Raw genomic sequence first — 27,480 nt, 5'->3', positions numbered from 1 at the left:
GTGTTGGCTTTCATTAACAGGGGGATTGAGTTTAAAAGCCGCGAGGTTATGCTGCAACTCTATAAAGCCCTGGTTAGACTGCACTTGGAATATTGTGTTCAGTTCTGGTCGCCTCATTATAGGAAGGATGTGGAAGCTTTAGAGAGGGTGCAGAGGAGATTTACCAGGATGCTGCCTGGACTGGAGGGCATGTCTTACGAAGAAAGGTTGAGGGTGCTAGAGCTTTTCTCATTGGAACGCAGAAGGATGAGAGGTGACTTGATAGAGGGGTACAAGATGATGAGAGGCATAGATAGAGTGGATAGCCAGAGACTTTCTCCCAGGGCGGAAAGGGCTATCACCAGGGGGCATAATTTTAAGGTGATTGGAGCAAGGTTTCAGGGAGATGTCAGAGGTAGGTTCTTTACACAGAGAGTGGTGGGTATGTGGAATGCACTGCCAGCGGTGGTAGTAGAAGCAGATACATTAGGGACATTTAAGCGACTCTTGGATAGGTACATGGATGATAGTAGAATGAAGGGTATGTAGGTAGTTTGATCCTAGAGTAGGTTAAAGGTTCGGCACAACATCGTGGGCCGAAGGGCCTGTACTGTGCTGTACTGTTCTATGTTCTATGTTCTAAATTGGATCCTGGTTTGGAAGCAAATGAGAGGAAAAGTAGGCAGAGGCAGGCAGCACAATCCTTGAATGTATGGCGCGTCTGTTGGATAATTCCAAATGCTGAGAGTAAAAGGGACTAATTAGGACCCCCACCTGCACATGTAAAGAAAGACCCCGCCATGTTCCGGTGGATGTCCTTGGCTCCGTAAAATTGCAATTGCGGTGGGAGGCCAATGGGTAAATTTCCCACTCCATTTTAACAGGCTGGGCAGGGTTTATTAAAATGATCCTATGTAACTTTAAAGTTACTAACATTACATCTTCACTGCATCCAAATCTCAGTGCATGGCCCTCTGATCCTGTGTACATGTAATGGCTCAATTAGAATTACTGATGAAAGCTTTTGGTTTCATCCAGATTGATGATTTCCTCACATTTTTCTCTACATCATTTTTGACAATTTTTTTCACAAATTACACCAACTTTTCTCACTTTAATCAGAGGAAAATTGTTCTTAAATATAATTGGATGCTGAAATAATATTTCATTATTGTCTGTTGACTCACAGTGATGTCAGTTACAGAGGAAGAAAATCTACTGCATTGTGCCTCCCCCAGATTATTTTGCGCTAAATAGCAGGCAGTGAACATCAGCCTGTATTTCAAAGTTGCTTATGAGGAGATGAAGCGGAAATTGAATACCCTTAACAGTAGGGTCAATAACACAATCTGTGGTGCCATAGTACTAATGATCCTCAGTCGTTGGCATCCATTTTGTCAGGCACTGCTCCAGATAATACAGGCTAGAAGTACCTTGAACAGATAAACTGTGCTCACAAAATCTATAAGGCTGATTAAAGCCTCAGTGTTATTTTACGGAAGTACAGAATTTTATTGTATAGAATGAGATCATTTCTACCTGTTCCAGCTCTTTGAAAGAGATATCCATTTAATCCTCATCCCTTATCCTTTTCCTATATTCGTTTGATTGTTTTAACTTTTCAAATATTTTCAAGTTTCAATTATTTATCCACTTCCCTTCTAAAAGCTATTATGGATTCTGTTTGTACCTCGATTTTTGCTAGTATATGCCATCCCCTAACAACTATCTGTACAAAAAAAAAAAAATCTCCTAACCCCTCCTTTCAATTGTTTGGTGATTAACTTTGTATTCTGGAATTTGTTACCAACCTACTAGTCAGTGAAATTAGTCTTTCCTGATTACCTTATCAAAACCCCAAATAATCTAAAACTCCTTAATTGTTCTCCTCTTAACCCTCTTCGATCCAACAAAAAAACCCAGTTTCATTAGTTTCTCTTTATAAATAAAGCCTTTCATGCTTGATGGCATCACAATCTTCCTAAATTAAGGTACCCAGAATGGACATAACATTCTATTTGTGCCCTAACCAACTATTTGTACATTTTTTGCATTACCTCTTGTGCTCTATACTCCTATCTGTAAAATGTAGGATTCCATTTTTGTTTTTTTTATCAACGTGTCCCACACTTTAATGATTTGTGTATCTGAACCCCTAAGTCTTTCTGCTCTTTAAAACTTTTCAAAGTTTTACTGTATGACCTCCCCAAATTCTTATTCCCAAAATGTATTACCTCACATTTCTCCACATTAAATGCATCTGACATCTGCCCAATCTACTTAGCCTATCTATGTCCTCCTGAAATCACTTACAGTCCGCTTCAAAACTTAACAGTAGCCCCTATTTTTGTGTAATTTGCTAATTTGATATTGTGCCCTCAGTCCAGATCATTTTCATGTATTGAGAAGTGTAAAAATCCCAACACTAACCCTTGGGGGACAACTCTGTTTAGATCCCTCCACAGCAAAAATATGAATTAACCAATTAAATTAATGATAGCTTCATAAATCAGCTGTAGTCACTGAAGAGTGCTACAGAAGTTCAATGTCTACGTCAAACAGGCACTGCAAAGTAAACCCCTCCAGTAATGTTTAATGTAGAGTTTTTGAAACTGGGCTCTTTTCTTCTCCGAATTGCTGTCATTACCCATAAATTATAATTTTTTTCCCCCTCCTGTAATACTGTTTTTGCAGCATTGCACAGTACCTAATTGCTTCCTTGTTCAATTCTGTGCTTAGATACAAAGGGTGGAATCTCAAATGAATAGAGCAGTATGCAGTGGGGAGGCTAGTAGTGGGTTGGGAACCCATTTGTCATTGAAGCAGGCTTTGCCGTGGCTCTTTAACTCAGCCAGGGTATTAGCATTCCGCTTCCCCGATCGATCACAGAGTGTGGGATTGTTGACAACCCACACTCGATCAATGAAGGTTCTCTATTTAAAAAGGACCCCAACAGGGGTCAGAATGATTGCAGGACAGCGTGCTTCTGAAACAATCTGGCAGCAAGAAGATGGAAGGAAGACATGGGAAGGCTGCCCCCTGGTTCTCTGACTCTTCCCTGGAGGGCCAGAGGGAGGTTCTCTTTCTTGTGAATGGGAGTAAAAGACCAGCCACCTAAATGAAGCATGCATGGCTGGAAGTAGCCGATGCTGTGAACAGCCGGAGTATGGTTCCCAGGACCTGGATTCAGTGTCGCAAACAGTTTAATGATCTTATTAGGTCCATAAATGTGAGTGTCATACCACTTCCAGGTGGCATCCAAATCATTGTTGACTTCCCTAGCATTCTCCTGCACAGCACTCCTCTGACTGACACATCTTGTAGTTTCACACATTGCTTTCTCTCCTCAAATCTCCATCTGAACAGCCAAGACCCTCATTCACCCTTATCCTATTGCCATCTTGCACCCATCTCTCAGTCACCCTCCTCAAATGTGCTCTTTTCATCCTCAACAAACATTCCACTTCTCACACTCATAACTGTCTGCTTTCTCTAACTGAAGAGAGCAAACAGCTCCAGGGAGAGGCAGAGAACTGGGGGTGGGCCTGCAGCCGCGGCTACCCTGACCACAATGAAAGAGATTGGCAGGGTGGCACAAACACTAGGCATCAGCAATCGAGAGATGGGGTTCACCCAGAGATATGATGACAGCATTAGACAGCAGTGCTACTTGGCACTTAACAGTCACTCATGTTGAATTGATGTCACCAGTAACTAAACTGTCAGGATATGCACTATGCCAAGTTTGTACCTGTTGCGTTACTGGATTCTTCACACAAATTTACCAAACACACACTGATGAATGGTAACAAATATTTTAGGTTCTTTTTATTGAAGACTCACACTACTGTATACAAGTTACAGATCAACACAACTCCTACTGCTAGATCACATACTGTATGACATACAGTGATGAAGCACACAATATTTACATATTCCATTAAAGCAATATCACAACAGTACCCTTTCTCAATGTCAGCTCTAACTCATGTCTTTCATCTTCTAAAGGTCCTTTAAGGGTGTCGGAGATGTCAATGCTGCAGAATGAATAAATCATGGCAGTTCCCTTGATGCCTAGTGCACACATGGTGGCCACAAACTAAATGGACGTTGAGGGAGTGGAATTTCTTGCAATTGATGAAGACCCCAGGCTGATCTGAAGGCACCTTGATTGCTACATGCATGCAATCCTCCCTACACCTGTGGGAATCTAGCCACTGTAGCAAAACCAACAGCCTCTGTGTTTGACTGGCCTCATCCGTGGCAAAGTTCACATAATTGGTGGGCTTGGAGAACAGGGAATCGGTGACCTGTGAGATGCTAAATTACAGGTAGCAGACTGAGAGGTCCTTGAGATGTCACTAGTTAATTTCTGGAAGGAGGCAGAGATGAAGAAATTCACGACAGTAGTGACTTTGATGGCCATTGGCAATGCATGTGCACCTGGTCCTCTTGGAAGCAGGTCTTCTTCCAGGAGGCTGTAGATGTCAGCAACCACCTGCCAAGAAAGACTGAGCCTCCTGAGGCTCAGTCATGTTGAGGAAGCTGATCTGTATAGAGCTATCACCTCCCTCAAGCTGCAGCTGTCTGACCATCCCTCTGTCTTATGGAATAGCATGTGGCTATGAAGACGACAGCTGCTGTTGGTACTGTTGCTTCAGCTGGTGCTCTTGCCGTCATTGCTTCTACTACTGATGTTGGTGCTGCAGCTGTTGGTGTGGCTTCTGATGCTGCTGCTGCAGGTGTGGCTGCTTCTGTTGCTCCTCATCGGAGATCCAGGCTACTGCTGCGTAAGTTGCTCCCATGCTGCTGTGAAGGCTGACAACAAGAAAGTTGGGATGAAGGTGAGTAAACGCCAAGGCATGTAAGTACTTCCAAAAAGTTGGAAATTACCCTCAAAGTAGTGAATTCAGGCTTTCAGAACTAATCCTGAAGCACAAGCCTTTCACTGAGGCTGGCCACAAGCTTTGCAATTTCACTCTTTAAAGGCTTCCTAGCACATCAATTTCATTGAGCAATCATTCCCCGCTGTACTCTCGCCTCATTGACTCTGGTGAGTTGCAGACAACTCAGGAAACCCATGTGTTAGTTGTTAAAGCCAGAATGCTAAGTTAAATTTACAGTGAACTGCTCTTTGCATATTTTAGTTACTTACCGGCAGCTGCATAGGGCTTCCCCACTCGCCTGCAAATCTGCCCGGGTTAAACCTGGAAGTAGCCAGGTCATGTTGGGTTCCCAACACCACTTTTTGGGGATTTAACCCCCTGCCCGTACCAGAACTCACCTCCCCTTGGCAGTTATAATTCTGCCCAAAGACTCTTAAATCGATAGAACATGCTTCTTACTGCTTTACCACTTCTGCTGACTCAGCCTGTTTTTCAAATAATATTTCGGACTCTGCTGCCTCTAAATGGATTGCTCTGGATGCTCCTCAGTTCTTACAGATTTTGAAGGAGGAGAATCAGAGGAAGTATGTTCGACAAGTATGTTTGCACTTTCTGCATTTTTTAGGATCTATCCCTATGCGATATCAAAAAGGAGGTGGTGTTGGGTGTCTTGAAAAACAGGGCCTGATGGGATCTACCCCAGAATACTAAGGGAGGCAAGGGAGGAAATTGCTGGGGCCTTGACAGAAATCTTTGTATCGTCATTGGCTACAGGTGAGGTCCCAGAGGACTGGAGAATAGTGAATGTTGTTCCTTTGTTTAAGAAGGGTAGCAAGCAGAATCCAGGAAATTACAGGCCGGTCAGCCTTACGTCAGTGGTAGGGAAATTATGGGAGAGGATTCACTCCCATTTGGAAAGAAACGAACTTATTAGCGAGAGGCAGCATGATTTTGTGAAGGGGAGATAGTGTCTCACTAACTTGATCGAGTTTTTTGAGGAAGTGACGAAGTTGATTGATGAAGGAAGGGCAGTGGATGTTGTCTACATGGACTTCAGTAAAGCCTTTGACAGGGTCCCTCATGGCAGACTGGTACAAAAGCTGAAGTCACAAGGGATCAGAGGTGAGCTGGCAAGATGGATACAGAACTGGCTCGGTCATAGAAGACAGAGTGTAGCAGTGGAAGGGTGCTTTTCTGAATGGAGGGATGTGGCTAGTGGTGTTCCGCAGGGATCAGTGCTGGGTCCTTTGCTGTTTGTAGTATATATATATATAAATGATTTGGAGGAAAATGTAGCTGGTCTGATTAGTAAGTTTGCGGATGACACAAAGGTTGGTGGAGTTGCAGATAGTGATGAGGATTGTCAGAGGATATAGATCTGTTGGAGACTTGGGCGGAGAAATGGCAGATGGAGTTTAATCCAGACAAATGTGAGGTAATGCACTTTGGAAGGTCTAATACAGGTGGGAAGTATACAGTAAATGGCAGAACCCTTCGGAGTATTGACAGGCAGGGAGATCTGGTCATACAGGTCCACAGGTCACTGAAAGTGGCAACGCAGGTGGATAAGGTAGTCAAGAAGGCATACGGCATGCTTGCCTTCATCGGTCAGGGCATAGAGTATAAAAATTGGCAAGTCATGCTGCAGCTGTACTGAACCTTAGTTCGGCCACACTTGGAATATTGTGTACAATTCTGGTCGCCACACCACCAGAAGGATGTGGAAGCTTTGGAGAGGGTACAGAAGAGGTTCACCAGGATGTTGCCAGGTCTGGAGGATATTAGCTATGAGGAGAGGTTGGATAAACTCGGATTGTTGTCACTGGAACGACGGAGGTGGAGGGGCGACATGACAGAGGTTTACAAAGTTATGAGTGGCATGGACAGAGTGGATAGTCAGAAGCTTTTTCTCAGGGTGGAGGAGTCGGTTACTAGAGGACATAGGTTTAAGGTGCGAGGGGCAAAGTTTAGAGGGGATGTGCGAGGCAAGTTCTTTACACAGAGGGTGGCGAGTGCCTGGAAGTTGCTGCCGGGGGAGGTGGTGGAATCAGGTACAAGAGCGACGTTTAAGAGGCATCTTGACAAATACATGAATAGGATGGGAATAGAGGGATATGGACCCCGGAAGTGCAGAAGGTTTTAGTTTAGACAGGCATCAAGATCGGCGCAGGCTTGGAGGGCCAAATGGCCTGTTCCTGTGCTGTACTGTTCTTTGTTCTTGTTTGTTTGTTTGTTGTGATCACGCATCTTTGGCTAGTCAGACCTGTAACTAACTGTAGCTTTATGCAGAGATGATGATCCCTCAAGGAAACCATCACATAAATATACACAAATTTGCAGCCACTAGAGAATTGTTGCCAAGGCACCCATTCCCTTGAGCTCTTGTTCAGAGAGTCCTTCTGAGCAACGGCAGAAGTCTGCTAAATCTCCCAACCTTTAGTGAAGAGTTCACAGATGCCTTGTTTTCACAAATGCTATTTCTGTTATTTCCCCATGAAAAATACATGGCAAAGCAACTTCAGTATGAGAAGAGGCAGGCAAGAAAAGACAGGGAGCAGTGACTGATGGTGCACTGTATGCATGTGCATGAGAGTGAATTGGTGAGTGATTGAATGAATGTGTATGAGAGACAGGGTGATTGTATGAAGTGAATGAATGAGAGAGTCATTACATGGGTGAAAGTGATTTCATGTGCAAGTGAGTAAATGTGTGACTGTGCGAGTATGAATGCGGTTCTGACTGTGTGAGTCTGAGTAAATGAATAAGTGCTTCTATGAGTAATTGTGCAAGTGAGGGTATAAGTGACTGAGTATGCGAGTGGCTGACTGAGTGAGTGATTCTGCGAGTGAGTGAATAAGGAGTGATATATGTGAATGAATGTACGAGTGGGTAACTGATTGCATTTTCAGGCTCCTTCATCCAGCTTTCAATAAATGCCTTAAAATAAACATTTTTATCAAAATATAAATTAACATTTCCAAAAGAGTAATTTTTAATCTACTTGTATTATAGATCTCATACCAAAGTATAATTATTTAGAAGAAATTGTTTCCCATTTCTCAACACTTAAGCATATTTCCATACATTTTGCGACATTCTCAAGTGGTCTTCCTGAGACAGCTACTACAAATATTAGATATCCAAGAAAACATACCACAGTGCTTGAGTGACTAGTGTTTAGATAAAGGACAACCAAAGGCGGATAGATTCTAGTCTGCCTATGACAGGCATAAATGCATACAAGAAAGCAACTGAGATGGTATTATACATGTGTCAAAATATGTAATGTGTCAAAATATTTTGTATTCGTATTACAGAAGTGCACATCCATTTTAAGGAAATGACTTATTTACTTAAAATATTGCACAGAGTAGTTTGATATTGCTGGCATGAGCTAGTTTCCATAGAGTGTTGTTGGCAAAATCAAGAGGAATAATGATCAACAGTATAAAAAAAATAATACAATAAAATATTACCTGCAAACTTGAAATTACAAACATGAATAATACAGCAGCGTAAATAGTATGAAAATAATCCTGGCCCTGATTTTGCTCCCAGTGGTGAACGAACAGTGCCAGCCATTCATCACACTTGCTCTTGCCCACAGATTTTCTATAAGATTTTACACCAGAACTTATTGTGATTTAGAGAGCCAAAATGGTGCAGCCATAGAGGATCCAGGATGTGTGAATAGGGCTAGCAACTGTGTCTCTCCTTCACACTGAAGAATCACTAATGAGCAGCGTAAGAGTCTGAACCAGTGTCAGTTAGAATATTTAATTCAATGTCAAATCAGGTGTAGAAAGTAAAATAATGAGAGGGAAAGAAAGATGGGATTAAGAAAGAGATAAATAAGACCGAAAGAAGCACTCAACAAAATCCTTTTAAAATCTCCAACAGTGATAAAAATCTGAAGCAACAAGAGTCCACATTTGTAAAAGTTAATTTTCAGTGTCAAAGTTGTTGTTTGGCAGACTGATCACACAGTTAAAATTTTGCTTACACTGGAACGGACAAGCTGCAAATTTTTCTGATGAATTTAGTGTGTATATATCACACAAATACCGCAACTTCATGCCCTTATATGGATTCTACTGCTGAATCTTTCAGCGAGAATCCACTGTATTTCAGCCTCTGAAGCAGCTGGGAATCTTGGACAACAACTTCCTGATTCCCACGTTTAACTGTGAATGGGCAATCACCAAACGTTGCTGTCTAATTTACACTAAAACAACAGTAAGTGCTGATAGTCTCACTGTTATCTCTACACAAAATTTCGCCCAATTAAATACGAGCAAATTAGCCATATAAGACATATTTCAAAAGTAACCAAGCAGATCTGACCAGTTTAAACTTTGACAAGGATTGCATGACATACCAGAAACATTGGGGTCCATAGTTGGTAGCGGAAAACACAGAGGTTGATTCAATTTAATTATCTATGTATTCGGGGGAAATGATAATGGGCTGACATTTCCTGTGGCAGCTTCATTGGCAAGTTACATCCAAAATTGTATGCACAATTTTGCCCATGTCTATTTATACCCAAGTTTCCTGCCAACCTTATTAACATACTCCAGAATGGAAAAATGGGCATGTACAAGCAGAAATCAATATAAGCAATTGGGCCAAAGAAAGTGCCAAACTCACAGCTGATATTCCTTCTTTAGATATGAAATCATATCTGGCCATCATTCATGCACACAACCTGCAAATGTTAAAGCTTTTCAGCTTTCAATGTGACTTATACTGATCCCATAGAAGTGCCTTCATAGAAACAGAAAATATAGTACAGGGTTAATACACTAGCAAGGTTGTAAAATAACTATCAAAAGTAGCTTGCTGTTACCAAACATAGTGTGCAGATTTTATTTTGTTTAGCAGACTATTTCATCCCAACTTTTGACTGAATTTTTGTAAAAGTCTAAAACTGCTGATGGGTTGACTGCAGCACATTTATATTCATGTGCTTAAGATAGAGCTGTATTTAACCTGGCCGGTTTCTTTAAGGGCACAGCTCAAGTTCTCCCTGTGGGAAAGTGGTCTGAACTCCCCAGAGGTCAATTATAGGCAATTGCTTGAGGAAAGCCACTGTAGCTTGCCAGGCTCTTGTAAATTCCTAGCTGCTGACCTTGGAGAACCATCAGGTTATCAAGCTAAAAGAGCAGCAGGAAATGACTGACTTTTGGCACTTTGAAGTGGCATCTGGAATGTGGCATTTGAAAATATGGCAGACACATGCTAGCTACAAAACTTCATATAGTAAGAGATCTGCCATGGCACTGCACACAATTGCTGGGATTTAATATGGAGGCGGTAGCCCTGGCCACCAGCTGAAAATTTTTTTCCCTGATTATTATGTGTATAGAGAGAGAGAGAGAGAGAGAGAGAGAGAGAGAGGCTCAGGGTCTCACGGCAAGTCGTGGCTGATATCTGCAGCCTCCTGGAACAAGATCTCCTTCCCAGTGGACCAGTTGGGCACACACTGCCAGTGACCATCAAGTTGACTATCATTGGAAGGTACCCACCAGCCTTCCCCCCCAGTTCTCTGCCTCTCCCCGGGTTTATGTGCTCTCTTCTCCTGCAAGGAGGGAAAGCAGCAACTGATGCTTAATTGCTTGCTGTCCCTGCATGTTAACTTTTTGTGATTCATGTAGAAGGATACCTAGGTCGCTCTGAATACCACATTTTGATAAAGTGCAACACAAGAAGCAACACAACATAATTAGGGCTCATGGGATTGGGGATAATATATTAGCATGAATTGAAAATTGGTTAATGGATAGAAAATAGGCATAACTGGGTCATTTTTGGGTTGTCGACTATAACTGCTGGGGTACCGCAATGATCAATGCTTGGACCTCAATACACCTTCCAATCCTTGGAAGGATTACTACTTTTTGGAAACATTATAAGCCCCTCCCTTTAATTTAATACTATTTTTAACTTCTCTTGTTAGCCAAGTTTGGACCACTTTTCCCGTGGGGTTTTTAATTCCTAATGGGAATGTATAGTTGTTGGGAATTATCAATTATTTCTTTAAATGCTATTAATCAACTGTTAATTTTTAAATCTAATTTCCCAATCTATCTTATCATCCTTCATACTTACTTAGTTTGCTTTGTTCAGATATAAGACCAGAGATTTAGGCTTAACTAAATCACTTTCAAACTCAATATGAAATGTTATCATATAATGATCATTGTCCCCGGAAGCTCCTTTACTACTGTTATTAATTAATGTCTCATTGCACAATACTTAGTTCCTTAGTTGGTTTCTTAACATACTGATCTAGAAAACTATCTTGAATGCATTCCATGAACTCATCCTCTAAGTTATTGTTGCAAATCTGGTTTGCCCAGTTTAAATGAAGATTAACGTCCCCCATGATTACCATATTACTCTCGTTGTATGCTTTACTAATTTCCTGATTTATACACTGTCCGACACTACAACTACTGATCGGGGACCCATAAGATACCCCCACCAATGTTTTCTGTTCCTTAGCTCTGCCTAAACTGTTTCAACATCATGATTTTCTGAGCTAAGATCCTTTCTCTCAACTGCCTTTATCCTAGCCTTTGTTGTCAGGGTTACCCTGCACCCCAGCAGCCACCACCACCTGCACCCCCCCACAGTTCCTTTTTCCATTTTGGCTATTCCTTTGAAAACTCACATCTTCTAAAATACTTTGTTCCCAACCTTGGTCACTCTGCAACAATGCCTCTGTACTGGTTATTTGATCAAATCTATTTATTTATATCTGTGCTATTAACTCACATATTCTGTTGTAAATGCTCTACTTTCAGCTATAATACTTTTAGCTTTAACTTTTTTTTCTATCTTTCCTTAATATCAATGCATAATGAGTGCCCTGTTACCTTCCTAAAGCTCTCTGCCCCTTCTTGCTGATTTTTACCCATTTAAAGTCGGGGAGGGTGGTAAAGAGGCAGAGGATTTTGGAAGGGAATTCCAGGAGTAGGTCAGATGGTAGGGGGATGCATCGGAGGCCAACTTTAGAAATAGAGACACAAGAATGGCGAAGGGTGCCTCGGTAGGTTTGAGCAATTTGGAGATGAGGACGAGGATTTTAAATTGAACTGGTGTAGGTCAATGAGCATGAGGGTAATAGGCAAATAGGCCTTAGTGTGGAACAGCACGGAGGATATGGAGTATTACACAATTTGAGCTTTATGGACAGTGGAGGTCAGGAGACTGGCAAGAAGGACGTTGAAGAAATCCAGTCCAGACATGGTAATGGTATGGTTAAGGATTTCAGTGGCAGTGAGAATAAGGTTGATTCAGAGACAGGCAATGTTCCAATAATAAAAGTAAGTAACCCAATTATCTCCGTCTTTGGCTCAAAATCAATTCTGTCCGATCATGGTTCCGTGAAGTGCATGGGACATTGTTCTGCATTGAAAGGTATTGTATAAATCCAAGTTGTTGTTCTTTTGGTGATAGATAGGACATAGAGGTTGAATTCAATTCTAGAATAAAAGGAGTGTGTGGCTCTACTCTACTATGTATTGGTCATGATCAGCTCAAAACAAAAAAAGTATTGTTCTGTAAGAAAGTTTTAAGGGTTGTTATCAATCAGTGAGTAAGTGTTCCAATAATGCACCATCATTGGAACAGCCAGGACCAATTTCCTTTGGAAATGTCACTGTATCCGAACTATTGGAAACATTATCTGAAAGAAGATTTTTTAAAAGCATTAGTTCCTAATGCAAGTAGTATTGATATATCATATTGCTGCTAATCTTGACACTGTATGATCCCCGTTTATATAAACAGTAAAACATCATTCCCAGCATTTTACCATGACAGCACTACATGTTTGGCATGTTTGTTTCTTTGACATCTACCAGTGTCAAAATATACGAGGTATGCTGTACATATAACATATTCGCTGAGTATTTTACTGTAGCAGCATTCTTATTAAAGACATTGAAGGTAAAAATTATTTTAAATGAGTTAACATCTCAATTAAAATGGCAGACAGAAGAACTTGATATGAGTGTGTTAACATCACTGACAGTGATCGCTATCCTTAAATGTTTCTATTATGGCAAATAAACAAATTTGATTGAATTTTTCGAGGTGGTGACCAGATGTGTAGATGAGGGTAAAGCAGTTGATGTAGTCTACATGGACGTCAGAAAGACTTTTGATAAGGTCCCACATGGGAGATTGGTTAAGAAGGTAATAGCCCATGGGATCCAGGGCAATTTGGCAAATTGGATCCAAGATTGACTTAGTGGCAGGAGGCAGAGGGTGATGGTCCAACATTGTTTTTGCGAGTGGAAGCCTGTGACCAGTGGTATACCGCAGGGATGGGTGCTGGGAGCCTTGCTGTTTGGAGTGTACATTAATGATTTAGGCGTGAATATAGGAGGTATGATCAGTAAGTTCGCAGGTGACATGAAAATTGGTGGTGTCGTAAATAGTGATGAGGAAAGCCTTAGATTACAGGACGATATAGATGGGCTGGTAAGATGGGCAGAGCAGTGGCAAATGGAATTTAATCCTGAGCAGTGTGAGGTGATGCATTTTGGGAGGACTAACAAGGCAAGGGAATATACAATGGATGGTAGGACCCTAGGAAGTACAGAGGGTCAGAGGGACCTTGGTGTACTTGTCCATAGATCACTGAAGGCAGCTGCACAGGTGGATAAGGTGGTTAGGAAGGCATATGGGATACTTGCCTTTTTTTAAGCAGAGGCATAGAATATAAGAGCACGGAGGTCATGATGGAGCTGCATAAAATGCTAGTTAGGCCACAGCTGGAGTACTGGGTACAGTTCTGGTTGCCACTCTATAGGAAGAATGTGATTGCAGTGGAGAGGATGCAGAGGAGATTCACCAGGATGTTGCCTGGGCTGGAGCATTTCAGCTATGAAGACAGACTGGATAGGCTAGGGTTGTTTTGCATACAGCAGAGAAGGCTGAGGGGGAACCTGATTGAGACATACAAAATTATAAGGGGCAAAGATAGGGTAGATAGGAAGAAACTTTGTCCCTTAGCAGAGGTGTCAATAACCAGGGGGGTATAGATTTAAGGTAAGGGACAGGAGGTTTAGAGGGTATTTGAGGAAAAATGGTTGGAATCTGGAACGCACTGCCTGAAGAGGTGGTAGAGGCAGGAATCCTCACAACGTTTAAGAAGTATTTAGATGAGCACTTGAAACGCCATAGCATACAAGGCTACGGGCCAAGTGCTGGAAGATGGGATTAGAATAGAATGGCTTGATGGCCAGTGCGGACACGGTGGGCTGAAGGGCCTGTTTCTGTGCTGTATAACTGTATGACTCTAAACATTCTGTCCTGCTGGTAGAAAAATATACTGGACAAATACAATGTCTTGCATTTTTAACTGTTTAAACAGGTTTTTTCCCTCCTTTCCCGGTCCAGTCTTTCACCTCAGAATATTGTTTTTTATCTCAAGTTATATGTAGAACTAAGGCATTCAAAGGAAAAATGCTTAGACTGGGGGAAGATTTCCCCTGCGTGCACTGTGTAATAGAATTATAAACCCATCCTTTATCAATTCTACCATATCCACTGCTCAAATTGTTAGGATGATGCTGTAGCTCTCATTTTCAGATCACATCTTGGCCTCCCACCATGCTCTCATCGCATCTTTTTGTTTGAACACGCATTCTTTGGCACCCCTCTCCCTTCTACTTTAATGTTCTCATTTTCTACTATCCTCCTGAGCACCACAGCAATTTTCCTATTGAGATTCTGTCCTCTTTTAAACTTTTTACCAAACAACATCTTATTCTTAGTGATTTCAATCATTATCTAAATTCCCTTGCATCTTTTTTCTATGAATTCATTGCTTTTCTTCCCACATGGAATCTCATCCTTACACGTCAGCTTGATTCAGTGGAATGCTTTTGCTTCTGAGTAAGACACTTGTGTGTTCAGGACCGACTCTAGGGACAAAATTTTATGGTGGCTGGACAAGAGCCGGCCTTCGATGTAAAATTCGGTGGTGAACCCGCTTCGCCTTGCCTGGGGATCCGTTCCATATTTTATAGGTCCCCTGGCTTTAATTGTTCCGAGGCGGGACTTCCACCCGCTTGGGGAGGAAGTCCCGCCTCAATGAGCTGCCAGCCAATCAGTGGGCTGGCAGTTCTTAGTCCCAGCAGCGCCACTGGGAGCAGTGGCCACTGCTGGGACTGCAGGCCAGCATGCACAGAAGATGCCTGGGAGCCGAGAAGGCAGGTAAGTTTTGGTTGCCTTGCTGGGGTAATCGGTCGGGCCCCGGTGAGGCAAGGGTGGTCGTTTGGGGGGGCATGTTGGGTCTTGGGTGTGGTTGGAGTAGTGGGAGCAGCCCTACATTGGGCACCCTGTGCCCGATGAGCAGGCCACCCACCCAAGACGATAGGAAGCCGCCTGCTTTCCCCAGGCAGCTTTTCCCGGCTCCAGGATGCCCGCTTGCCATGTGTAAAATCTGCGTGGAGGCGGGTGAAGGCCTTGAAGTGCTCACTTAAGGGCCTTGATTGGCCTGGGGCAGGCAAGCCATTATTCACCCCCTCCCCCCACCCAACATAAAGGAGGGTGGAGGCGGAAGCGGGTCGGGAAAGCCTCCCGCTTCATTTTACGCCACCCCCCACGCCACCATCCGGCTCTTTGGGGTGGCGTAAAATTCTGGCCCTAGGCCTTAAACACATAATCCAAACAGGCAATTCAGTACAGAATTAAGGAAGTGCTACATTGTCAAAGTTGCTGTCTTTTGGATGACATAATAAACTGAGTGTCAGTCTATATATTAAGTTGGGGGTAAAGGATATCGTAAAGAAATTATGTATTCTCCTAGTCAGCATTCACTATGTTCAAATTGGCTACTGTGTTTGCTCAAATAAAACACGTGATTACAAATCAAGAACAATTTGCTGTGAAGGTCCATGGAATATCATAAGAATGCGAAAAGCAAGAAATACATGCAAGTCCTCTCTCACTACTGTCATGCAGACCCCTACCTGCCAAGAATGAGGCATATTAATATTGTCATATGAATATTGATTTTAAACTGTTGCTGGAGTGAAGAAATTGCTTGTTTGAAGATTACCAGACACTGGGCTAGAAGGACATTTGCAGACTAAGACGTTGCTTGTGGAGACAAAGGGCTATTCCCTGCTCGAATTAACCCAAATGGATTTTGATCACCAGACATTGAAGGTGTAAGGAAGTGCATTCCAGGCCCTACTAAGATGATACAATCCACAGGTCACATGACTAACTGGCTGGCCCAAGTTTTTTTGAACTAGCCACAGGACAGTTTGAATTCAGAAGGCAGTGTGCAACTGAAGCTGAAACAAGCAAGTCTCTCGCCTGGCTGTCTCTCTCTCTCACTTTCTCCCAAGCTCACCGGACCCACGGAAGACACGTAAACCTCAAGAGAGGGAAGACTCCTATATCGGAACAAGTTGAAGCGTGAATCGGGCCCCGACAAATTTCAAGACTCCATATTGAACTTAAAGGACTGTAACTACCAGATATTGCCTGAAACTTTTCCCCTTTATTCCTTCTACTTTTTCTGTCTCTATCTGCGTGTGTGTTTATCGTGTATGCATGCTAGCGTGATTGCATCGCATATTCGTAGTCGTTACCCGGATTAGAGTTTAAGATTAATAAACTTCTATCTTTCTTGTTTAAATATAAGGAAACCTGTTTGACTTCTTTGCCTTACAATTAGAACAATGAACAAGGATTCACTAAGGAGGAGCTAAAAACACGGTGTTTTAAAAATTACAGCTTCACTGGAGGTCCACAGCACAGTGAGAAAGCCTGGTTGTGGCAGCTACCAGTACTGCAAGGTGCAACTGGCTGCAGAAAAAGAACAGTTAAAAAAAGTTCACTGTTAAAAAAACAAACTATGCAAAAAGAAAGCAGCTGTGTCTCACTCTCAAAGGGGCAGGCCTGCAGATAACGGATCTGTCTAAACAAGAAACAAAGAAGTGTGTCTGTGAAAACAAAAACCTGTACAAAAGTCCTATATTTATGAAAAAACAGGTTCATTAGAACAATGGCTTTCAGATGTCCAGTTATAGATTGGAAGGTATCAGACAGAGAGTCTGAATTTAAATTGTTCTGACAATGAATGGAACCGTGTTTCCTGGATTAAGAAGTAAGTTTGCCAGAGAAACAAAGTACAAAGATTAAGATTGCACTGAGCAATGAAGGCTTGCAACAGATCAATACATCAGGATTGTCATCTGAGGATCAGAAGGACCCTAGCAAGCTATAGACATTCCTGTAGCAGCAACTGAAGGTGAAGTTAAATTTCTGAGTACATAGGCTGAGCTTATGGCCTACTGACATAGGTAAGACAAGTCCATTGACCAGTTTGTTGCAAGGTGCCAAGACAAAGCTCAATATTGTGACTTTGCAGATATCGAACTGACAGAATGGGTTTTACAGCTAGTAATTGCATCTACCCCACTCAAAGCCTTTCAAAAAGACCTGCTAGAAAAGAGGAAAGGGCACACTATAGATGCAATACTTAATGCTGGAAGGAAATTTGAAGCCATCATGGCTGTGCACCAACAGTTACAAGCATTGGGGAAAGCTACAACAATTGGTATGGTAACCAAGGTTCAGAAGTCTGCTACGCCTGGTGGCAAATGTAGTCTGACTCACCCAATTCACAGTTGTCTGGCATACTAGGACCAGTGCAAAGCTTTTGGCATGCAAGGACATTTGGCAAGGCGGTGTAGAAGGCCAGACTCAGATACTGCACACAGGAATGGTGGCAGATCACATGCAGAGAGAATATCTGCAAGACAGGATGGCAAACAGAACAAGAGGTATGCCAACATACAACAAAAGCCCAAGCAGGTACATCTGGTCAGCAGAGAGACAGATTGCCAGGAGGACATGGATGAAGAGTACACTCATGCGAACAGTGAGCAAGCATTTCACATGTTAATTTGGATCAACATGTCAATGTTATCACACAATCTGAGGCATTCGCCATGATTGGGATTATATGTCCACAGAATAATGGCAGGCATAAGCTCAGAGTAGAAATCGACACTGAAGCAAGTGCAAATATTCTGCCCATCCATATACTGAAGGACATATACTTAAAGAAATGGGAATCTATGGTGCAACCCACTATGTCCAGACTGACTGCCCACAATGGTTCTCCAATGACGTGCATGGGAATGATAAACTTGCAGTGCAGCTATGGGAGCTCCGAATGGCTACCACAATTTTTGGCTTAGGCCCTGCCCACAAAGCAAAAAAAAAGTAAACTAAAATAGTAATTGCTTCTGCTACTGCTTTTCAAATTTTTCAACCCACTACCTAATTAGTTGAGAGCTCTGATCTCCTGGCGATTTTCCTGCTGTATTCACAAAGTTTCAATGCCTCCTGGGGTCCTGTCTGTATCCTAGCTTGATGCAGTGTTGTGGGGTCTCCTGCCAGCTGCTCTCCAGGATCTTTAACCACTCCAGGTAGGCAGCCTGCTGTTCTTTATTCTGTCTTAGTGTGTTCTTCAGAAAAAAATCAAACATTGCCACAATGAAATATTTGGTGGTCTTCAGAAAAAATATATACCAAGCATTGCCCCTATGTAACATTACTTGTTCCTTTGGTGTGTGATCTGTTGTAGGACTCACAAGACTGCAAGTAATATCCAAAGAAAATGTGGGTTTTATTATAACTTAACTCAAACATATATATACAAATAGTTACTGCATGAGCCACTTCTCACTCTGCTGGGCTACACCCACAATTCCCTGGTCATGAGTGATGTGACATCACTTTCTCAGGTGATCTTTACTTACAGCTCTTAAGATGGTCACTTCTTAAGGTCGACCCACAACAACTCCCTCTATGACTGCCTTCTTAGTCTTAAAGGCCTCTTTGCTATTTTGTTCTACTACTGCTCAATGTCCATTTTGGAATTTTCATTAACATTAAAATTAGTTTTAAATGCAAGATGTTGTTGTGCACAGCATGGAGAAATGCTCCTTTATTGTTTCTTTAAATATCTAAATATTAATTTTCAATGTGCATGCAGATGCACAAAAAGGTTAGGTAGGGCAATCAAGTGAAGAGAGATTTCCTTGCAATCCATTATATCATTATTCTCCTGTTATGTAAATGACATTAAGCTGCAGTCTCAGTTTGGTTTGTCATTGTATTAGTGCTTTGTCATTTATTTCCTGCAGATAACTACAAATGAAGTGCATTTAATGACAATTAAGTTGTGACTAAACTACAGTTTATCGCAGTAGGTAAAAAACATTAAAATAACAAGTCACCCACTGCTTAATATATGTTAATGTTGAAAGCAAATATTATCAAGATCAACTTTTTGGCCAAAAATGACTATACTATATTGAGTTTAATTGCATATTTTCAAAAATGACACTGTTAGCATGTTAACTGCATTTTTTACAGCTCTTGGAAGAAGTCCTCATTACAAATACGAATTATTGCTGTTAATACCAAATTATTTTACAGCTTTAAAATCATGCACACTTTCTATTATTTCCCTTCCCATTTAAATTGTTTGTAAATTTATGCTTCCAACACAATATCACTGGTGTTGTTGACATTTTCCAATTCCAAATGGGAACAATAGGGGTGAGAGAGTGACTGCGCTCTGCTGTTTGTTTTTTTCAGTTGATAACACTCCTTGAACACAGAGATAATGACATAAAAGTGGAAAATAATCCTTCTGTTCTAAAATCGCACCTTGTGTCTCCAATTTACAGTCCATCAGCACAATCACTCCCTTTCAGATTCTAATTATTAATTATAATAGTTGGAAAATCATTGGAGATGCAGACTCCATGCTGGGTGTGCAGTTTTGTGAAATTACCACTTATAAATCTGAAATCATCATCTTGAAGCTAAATCGTGTTATGGTCAAGGTTCATCTTGAGTACTAGTTTCAACTCTGATCCTGAAGCATATGTGAAACATCCAGAGTGTTACAAAAGAGAGCTGTACCCTAGTGTCAGAGGGTTAGGGAATTATTAGGTTAGAAAAAATAGCAATCTTCCACCTTGAAAATCAGTGCAAAGGGCATTAAAGAGGTTTATAAGCTACTATGTGAAATGCAAAGATTAATCCTGAGAGCTACTTCAAGGTGAATCATGACTGCAAGATATGGGGATATAGGTACAAAATTCTATAAGGCAATATCAAGACTGATGTGAGCAAGCATCTCATCATTAAAGAATGAATACTACCAAGAGGACAGGTGAGGGAAAAACTCTGGATCCATTAGGGTTGCCAACACTGGTGGGCATATTCCTGGAGACTTCATCACCTGACTGCCCACCTCCAAATGTCCTGCCGGTCAAACAGCTTTTTATTTACCAACTCCAATATATATAACTAATAACTTGAAGTGTACAATGAAAGTAAAAAAAAACACTGCTCAACATGGGCGGCACAGTGGCGCAGTGGTTAGCACCGCAGCCTCACAGCTCTAGGGACCCGGGTTCGATTCCGGGTACTGCCTGTGTGGAGTTTGCAAGTTCTCCCTGTGTCTGCGTGGGTTTTCTCCGGGTGCTCCGGTTTCCTCCCACAAGCCAAAAGACTTGCAGGTTGATAGGTAAATTGGCCATTATAAATTGTCACTAGTATAGGTAGGTGGTAGGGAAATATAGGAACAGGTGGGGATGTTTGGTAGGAATATGGGATTAGTGTAGGATTCGTTTAATGGGTGGTTGATGTTCGGCACAGACTCGGTAGGCCGAAGGGCCTGTTTCAGTGCTGTATCTCTAATCTAATATGAATTCAATTGGTAAATATAAAGATTTTAGGGTCTTCAAAGCTGAAAGTGAAACCTGAAAAAACTCTGTAAAGTCCTCCTTGATTTAAATTAATAGGTAATTTATTTCAATTGTTCGATGCGGGATTATATTGTGTGCAAACTGGTTGCAGTGATTACCTATAGTAACAAGTTAGGAGACACATTAAGTCCCTGTTCTTACTTCCAAAATACATTACTTCACATTTTTCTACATAGAATAGTTTCTGCCTATTCTCCAATCCTATTGATAATCTTAAATTAGCAGGCACAGTAAACTGTGAAAGTGGGAGCAAAAAGTTACAAAGTGACAGACAGATTAAATGAGTGGGCAAAATAGTGGCAAATGGAGTTCAATGTGTGGAAGTGTGAGGTCATCCACTTTGGATACAAGAAAGACATATCAGAATAATTGCTTAATGGTAAGAGATTGTGAGCTGTGGAGAAGCAAAGGTGTCCATGTGCAAAAAAATTACTGAAAGCTAGTGGAGGTACAAAAAGTAATCAAAACAGCTAATGGCACATTGGCCTTTATCTCAAGGTGGTTGGAATTCAGAAACAAAGGAGTGACACTTCAGTTGTAGAGAGCCTTGGCAAGACTCCATCTCAGTGTATTGCTCTCAGTTTTGGTCAGCAAACCTCAGGGGAGATATACTGGTCTTCGAGGTGGTACAATACAAATTTAGCAGAATGATACTGAGAGGGATGAATTTTACTGGCCCCTCGACGCCGCAGGTCATGACACGGAGGCCAGTAAAATGTTGCAGGGAGAGGCCCTCCTCGATCCGCAACGTTGAGAAGGGCCTGCCACATATCACCAGCGGTGGGGAGACCTCGGTGCAGCCCCCTGCCACCGGGCATGGAGTTCCGAGGCCAGAACCTGGTGGGGAGCGAGGAGTAATAATAATTTCAGGAAGGGTGGAGTGGGGAAATCAATTTTTATTGGATGTGGGGATGGTGGGAAGGGGTTATAGGCCAAATGTTATAAATTTAGGGGGTAAAGTTCGGGTAGGGTAAAAGGAATGTGTTGGTCATTTCAGCCATTGAAATGACCATTGGGGGGGGGAGGGCCATCCACATATTTCTTATTGTTTAATAAAAATTTCACACTGCTGCCCATTTAAAAATTTGAAATAATTCTAAGGGCTTAAAGCTCTTAAAAAATGGTGCCAGTGCCTGCGCAGTGGCACCAGACGGCGTTGCTGGGAACGCAGATGATGCCGCTACACATCATCAGGGCGGGCGCTCCACCTCCACTATTTAAATGAGCCCCCGCGCAAAATATCATGGGGGCTCTGCAGCGGCACTGAATGCGGGCACCCCGCTGAGTAGCACGGCACCCGAATAAAATTCAGCCCAAAGAGTTCAATTTTGAGGCTAAATTGGTTGAAGTTAGCTTGTATTCACTTAAATTTAGAAGGTTGAAAATAATCTCATAGAGGTGCTTCAAAACGATAATGAGATTCAGATTGTGTAGATACAGAAAAACTGTTTCCTCTGGTGTGGGAATCTATATCAAGTGGATATAATCTTAAAATTAGAGCAAATACCATTTAGGAGTAAAAGCATTTTTTTTTTTACACAAAAGGTAGTAGAAATGTAGAATTCATTCCTCCAAAAGACTGTGGATGCTGCGTTAATTGAAATTTCCAAGACTGAGATTGTTGTTAGGTAAAAATATTGAGGCAAGCGATAGATCAAAGTGGGTAAATACAGCTGAGGTACAAATCAGCCATAATCTGATTGAACCAATTCAAAGGGCTGAAGGGCCTACTCCTGTTCTTAACACTACTATTCAAAAGTAGCTGATAGCACTTTATCATATCCCAGGACGTTTCACATGCAATGTAAATACAAGTTATACCTGGCTGCTGTAAATTTACCCGAATCTGCTCTAAATTTAACCAACGTAACATTCTGTGAGTTGAAAGCCCTGTCGCCTCCTAGTAGATGTTAATTGAGCATCTGACACACAGAAAGGAAACTGAAAAGTATAGTGAAGTTTTGGAGAAGGATGATGCAGGTTCATAATGGGAAAATGTCTTCCATCGGTCAATGTATCTACTAGCTTCCTCTTGGTCCCATCTAACGTTAGAAACCTTTCACACATTCATTAATGTCGAAGTACCTAATTCTGTCTCCAGCCATTTTTGTCTTTCTAATTTGTACGGCAGGGAACACTAACCCTTCATAAAAACAGCAGAGGCAAACTAATAAAGAAATATCAATATTCTAACCCCCTTCATCAACAACTGTTGCTTGTCTGGGCTGCAAAGTGCAATGGTTTGATCTATCGCAATGTCCCTCTTCCCATTTTAAATAGAATTCAATATACAAGCAGCAACTCTCGAACACAAACCACAAGTGCGCAATCTCCTACAGTCGAAAGCAAACACGCAAAGATCTTTAAGAACCTGTGCACTTTGTTATTCTCGAGACTTATTCACGCTAAGCGCCCGCGTGTATTATTCAATGTCCCCAGTCAGATCAATAATGTGAATGCCTGTAACATTCCCCAGGTCAATGAAGCTCTGTTGCAGGTGCAGATCATTCTAAACCTGCTCTGAACAGCATTTTCCATCGAAACTCTGCGTGAAAACAGCAAAAACCTACATAACCGACAAATGTGTGAATGTCATGTCGACATTAATATTTCTGTGGCCGCCGGCAAATACAGCGCTGCAGCCTGCATGTATACACATTCCTTCAATTCAGTGGGTTTCTGCAGCTACTCTGTGTTTCAGAATATATGACTCGTGTATTTAAGGAAAAAGACACACAGCAAACATCATCAATGTCGATGCTCACTCCACACATCTGTGAGAGCTCTCTGTTCCTGCATGATTATAAAAGTAACTATTTCCATCCACTCCCCAATTTCCAACCATATTGTAAGTGCGGTGCATCTAAACATCTGGAAACGAATCATTGTCTATTACACAGACGCCCTGTGTTAATCGTCATTTCTATTTAACAGACCCATGGTTGAAATCTCAAAGTGGAGTGTATTTAAGCCGGATTATATCGCACACACATTTGTCCTCCTCCCAGTAAAGTTTGACATTCACAAGTCAAGCATTGCGTATCGAGATTCTCTTTAAATCATAGCTGCAAGATTTAAAAACTCTTTCTTGGACGTGTCTCTTCTACCGCGCACCAGCACTCTCACAAACATTAGAGAGTTTTAAGGCAAAGGGTGAACGGAACTGCTTTCATTCAAACGAGAAATGCTCATCGCCTATCATTAACCATAGGGTACAGGCAGTTATGTGGTGGACAAACTCTCAAACTGGTGTCAGTAGAAACATCTTACCTGATGTGTGAGTAACAGGTGTTGCTCTGACGCCAGTCACTGATACAGCGGGTCCAGAGATACTCCAACCTATACTTGGGTCGGACTGCGGGCTTTCCACTTCGACACCATGACCCGAATAACGTACACCGACAGTCGGTGGCAACTTGCTGCACAACAACTCGGGCTGATAGCCTCTCCCAGCTGTGGTTAAATCATAGTAACAGAGAACTGTGGCTTCCTCTGTCCAGCCGTGGGCTCCAATGTAACCCGGGACGATGTTCCCCGAATGAAAAGCTGTTACATTTCTTCAGCGCAATCCCCAGTGCAAAGCCAATGATGAGATAGACCTTATTGCAGTCGGATTAGTTTGACTTGCGAAGCAGCGGCAGATAGCTAAAATCAGCAAGAAGAAGAGTCCTATAACTTGTCTTTTTCCATAGCCTGACGGGTGCAATTGGAGCTGCTTCTTCCGATTGTTTCTTTTTGTATGTGTTGCCTGTATCTTTCTCCCCACCCCCTTGTGTGACTGTACGAAGCAGTGAATCAGCAGGACTTCTGTGAATGAGATGGCTGGTTGAGGCTGCTGAATGATGTGACACCGCCACTCAGCGCTGGGACTCAGTACATAGCAACACAATGCTGAATTGAAGCTATATCATGTCGCAGCGTCTTACAATGCTGTTGGGCGATATTGCAAACGCGCCTTATGGCGGTGTAGCCCATTTTCTGTCAAAACAAACGTTGGTTACAAGAGATTACTTTAACAAGAAATTACAAAAGGAAACTAGCAATTTCCCTAAAAGAATTAATCCAAATTACTTGTTAAGTAACATTCAGTGTATCTGAACCTAAATGTTATAATTAAAACAAAATGCGAATTGGAATGTAGGGCATTGCTTTGAACCTACAAGACAACTGACATTGATGTGTTAACGTAGGAGGGAAATAGTGACACAAAAACAAGAAATGCTGGATTCACTCAGCAGGTCTGGCAGCATCTGTGGAAAGTGAAGCAGAGTTAACGTTTCGGGTCAGTGACCCTTTTTCGGAACTGACAAATATTAGAAAAGTCACAGATTATAAACAAGTGAGGTGGGGGTTGGGCAAGAGATAACAAAGGAGAAGGTGCAGATTGGACCAGGCCACATAGCTGACCAAAAGGTCACGGAGCAAAGGCAAACAATATGTTAATGGTGTGTTGAAAGACAAAGCATTAGTACAGATTAGGTGTGAATATACTGAATATTGAACATCAGCAAGTGCAAACCTGAAGAAAAACAACCTGAAAAAAACAGTGGGTAAGCAAACTGAACAAACTAAGATGAAATGAAATAAATGCAAAAAAAAGATTGTAAAAAATGTAAAAAGGAATGCAAAAAAAAAAGGAAGAAAAAATAACTAAAAATGAAAGTAAAATGGGGGGCTGTCATGCTCTGAAATTATTGAACTCAATGTTCAGTCCGGCAGGCTGTAGTGTGCCTAATCGGTAGATGAGATGCTGTTCCTCGAGCTTGCGTTGATGTTCACTGGAACACTGCAGCAATCCCAGGACAGAGATGTGAGCATAAGAGCAGGGGGGAGTGTTGAAATGGCAAGCAACCGGAAGCTCAGGGTCCTGCTTGCGGACTGAGCGGAGATGTTCCGCAAAGCGGTCACCCAGTCTGCGCTTGGTCTCCCCAATGTAGAGGAGACCACACTGTGAGCAGCGAATACAGTATACTACATTGAAAGAAGTACAAGTAAATCGCTGCTTCACCTGAAAGGAGTGTTTGGGGCCTGGGATAGTGAGGAGAGAGGAGGTAAATGGGCAGTGACTGTTGTAGCAATGCAAATGCTAAGAAGCAGATTGTTACGTGAGGCAACCCCCTCTGAGGATTACACACTGACCCCGGGTATGTGCCAGGCCTTTACGTGCCCAGGGAGGTCGCGTATTTACCTCGCTGAAAACACTACAACTCTTCTTAATGTGGCACCTTTCCAACATACTGTGTTAGGATGGAAAGTTGCCGCTTTTGCATCCAGCCAACCTTCAACAGCGCTCCTCTAATTATGTTGGAGAAATCCCGACAGATTTGCAATATCTCCACGGGTTTTTCGTGCGACTAACTTGTGACTGCTTTGAAAATCAAACAGGTGTTACCGTTTGGGAACAGCTCTCACTGTAAGATTTCAATAAACAACGCCCGTCTTATTCTATTGCCAAGTACCTTTATGTTCTCTAATAACACATACTTGAATATAATCGATTTATGTTGTCATATTGATATTCAGATGGAACAATAACAATGCAGAGTTTGCCCCATGTGTGTGCAAAGGACTTCAGAGAAGTTGTCTTTAACAGCTCAATTATGTCTTCATTGAGAATATAGGAATGTTATGCTGTCATTTTTCATCATTATTAGATATTGCAATACAAATAATTGGAGGATGTAAAACTATTTCTAAGGCGTGTCTGTTTAACAATAAATGAATTCAACATTTCTTGGAATTGGATAATGAAGAAATCTCACTTGTTTTAATTAACTCTTCATCTCGTGTTCAAAATCATGAGGGTTTTGGACAAAGTAGACAGGAAGTCACTGTTCCCATTGGTAGAAAAATCCCGAACTAGAGGACACCAATTTAAGATAATTGGCAAAAGAGATAGCGGCATGAGGAAAAACCTTCTTTACGCAGAGAGTGGTTCTAGATCTACCTGAGAGTGTGGTGGAGACAGATTCAATCGAGGCCTTCAAAAGAAATTGGATAATTATCCGAAGAGAAAAGAATTGCAGGGTTACAGAGAAAAGGCAGGGGCGTGGGACTAGGACTAGGTGAGTTGCTCTTGCAGAGAGCCGACATGGACATGATGGGCTGAATGACCTCATTCTGTGCTGTAACCATTCTATGATTCTGTTCCTCAAACACCAGGCACAAAGTGTTTGATCTCCTATTGTAACATTCACCCGAAATTAGCTTATTAAAAGCTGGATTTTTTGTGATCCATGTGTTCAACGCTTTGAAGTTCCCTTTAACCAGCTGGAGACCCGCTCGAATTTCCTACCCCATTTAAGCCCTTCTAACTATTGGAGTAGATAAAATTGCACCATAATTGGTCAGATATCTGACATTAATAGTACCATCTCGATAAAAATGTTGTATAAATTACTATTATGCCTGTTCATTTCAAACGTAATTTCACTAACATAGGAGCAAGTAAAATTGGACTGCCAAATCTTGGAAGTCTTATTGTACTGAGTAACGACTTTGTACTGAGAAAGCACTATAACCACGTCTGTATATAAACGATAATTTAAATCAGATGGGATAGTTTTGAAAAGCTTCCCAATTCAGAGTTACAAGAAAATGAATGCGGCAATCATGAAAACCGTGCAACATGAAAATATCGCTCACTCCACCGCAGTAAAGGCAACTCAAAATGCGCATATGCATATTTTAAAATGTTGGAAAGTAACCAAAGCCATCTGTCAATCAGGAACATTTTTAGTGTTTTAAAATGATCTAAAATGTGACATGAGCAGTAGTAGTGAGATATG

General features: G+C 41.8%; 1 protein-coding gene across 1 annotated transcript in view; it reads right to left on the bottom strand.

The window, feature by feature from the left end:
* The window catches only part of sntg1 (syntrophin, gamma 1), a 599,108-nt gene extending 574,714 nt beyond the window's left edge, over positions 1-24,394 (bottom strand). The window contains exon 1 of the mRNA XM_068032645.1: positions 23,963-24,394. The gene's annotated coding sequence lies outside the window, so the exon portion shown is untranslated. The remainder of the gene's footprint in view (positions 1-23,962) is intronic.
* Between the last annotated feature and the right edge of the window lie 3,086 nt (positions 24,395-27,480).

The sequence above is a fragment of the Heterodontus francisci genome, chromosome 5 (genome assembly GCF_036365525.1).
Source record: "Heterodontus francisci isolate sHetFra1 chromosome 5, sHetFra1.hap1, whole genome shotgun sequence".
In the NCBI taxonomy this organism is placed as follows: domain Eukaryota; kingdom Metazoa; phylum Chordata; class Chondrichthyes; order Heterodontiformes; family Heterodontidae; genus Heterodontus; species Heterodontus francisci.
Note: the sequence above shows the minus strand (reverse complement) of the source record. Positions and strands in the feature narration are given on the sequence as shown.